The 1,689-nt window shown below is 52.9% G+C and overlaps 1 non-coding gene across 1 annotated transcript in view; it reads right to left on the bottom strand.

The window, feature by feature from the left end:
- Positions 1-1,302: 1,302 nt before the first annotated feature.
- Positions 1,303-1,689, bottom strand: part of FOXG_22289 — a 4,563-nt gene continuing 4,176 nt past the window's right edge. The window contains exon 1 of the ribosomal RNA XR_001936440.1: positions 1,303-1,689. This exon is cut by the window's right edge and continues 4,176 nt beyond it. This is a non-coding gene — a ribosomal RNA (28S ribosomal RNA).

Raw genomic sequence — 1,689 nt, 5'->3', positions numbered from 1 at the left:
ATTCTCTACTTATCCCGCCCTGGACGGCCGCACAGGAGCCCGACCAACACATGGGTGGTACGTGAGGTCGTCTCGGAGAGGTGCATCTCATGGCACCTCAAACGTGCTCTCATCTGTGCGGGAAAACCGACTTTCCAATTTCACACCCACTTTTGCAAAATCACATATAATTCTACATTGCACTTTTGTCCATCTCACCAGCCAAACCACCTCTTCACCAAATGTGATCAGATATATATGGGATTTTCACCTACCCTAGAGTGACACAGATCATGTAATCGTAAATTAAGCCTACCCTACACCTCCGTCCCAGCCAAGATCATCCTCCCTCGACTAAAGCGAAGGGCAAAGTGGAAAACGGTGTCCAGACCTACCCTACACCCCCATACTATATACCAGACGTCTGGCTACCCTGTATCTACCCTAGACCACTCATCTATCTACGCCTACCCTACCCTACACCACACCAGAATCCAGGCCCAGACCCATTCCCGGGCCAGATCCGTCCAAGTCTTCCCGGCTACCCAGCACCCCCAGATAATTCTCTCCCGCAAATACAAGCACGCCGACACCGCGCCTCTTAACAACTTTTTTACTTTTACCTACCCGGCAGCTCGCGATGGGCCCCGGCCGGGCCGGATTACTCCCTCTCATATGTACACCGACGATGTTCGAGTCGGACGCACGCCAGGCGGGACTCCCGAGCCACTTTTGAATTTCCGCAAAATTCAATAGTATGGCAAAACAAAAAAATCGACTCACGACCACGAGACAAGTACTGGCCGGAGAGAGATTTGCCTACCCTGTACCTACCATACACCCACAGAAAACTATCGGCGACGAAACTCGAATTCTACTTACCCTAGAGCCTACCCTAAACCACATATCTCGTCCAAATCGCAACCTGGCAAGTACGAAACTAGCCTACCCTACACCCCTCGCATCTCGTTTCGACAGTGTCAGATCCGGCCAGCCGGAGAATCGACCTCCAGATCGACCAAATCTAAGCTGCCTACCCTGCACCTACCCTGGACCCCCCTCACTCTGGCCTGCACGGGAGCCGACATCAAATCGAACCAAGACAAACCAACCTACCCTAGACCGCATACATCACACATCATCGACAGGCCGGCCCTCGAATCGATCCTCGAACCGACCATGTCCAAGCAGCCTACCCTACACCGTCCAACACACAGCTGACCAGACTCGACGGAACTCCTATCGACGGAATTCCACCAAGTCTAACTCGACTACCCTGCACCGCCCGTCCGGAGACGACACATCAAAAATCCCACAACCCCTACAAGTCTCCAGAAATCCGGAGAACCCATTGGGGAAATCGAGGCGAAGGACGGCTTACCCTCAGCAGATCGTAACAACAAGGCTACTCTACTGCTTACAGGACCGTTTCGCACAGCTAAGTCGTCTGCAAAGGATTTGACCCCGCTCGTGTTGAAATTACAATACGCGAAATACCACGACGCGCTTCGAGCGCCGTGGAAGAATCGCCTGCTAAGACGCTAACCCGAAGCCTATTCTTGTCCATCTATACGTGCGGGTGGTATCACCGCGTTCTGGCATGGATTCTGACTTAGAGGCGTTCAGCCATTATCCAGCAGATGGTAGCTTCGCGGCACTGCCCGGTCGGACAGCCGCAAAAACCAATTATCTGAATGAGCGGTTCCTCTC

Source organism: Fusarium oxysporum, chromosome 2 (assembly GCF_000149955.1).
Source record: "Fusarium oxysporum f. sp. lycopersici 4287 chromosome 2, whole genome shotgun sequence".
NCBI lineage: Eukaryota > Fungi > Ascomycota > Sordariomycetes > Hypocreales > Nectriaceae > Fusarium > Fusarium oxysporum.
Note: the sequence above shows the minus strand (reverse complement) of the source record. Positions and strands in the feature narration are given on the sequence as shown.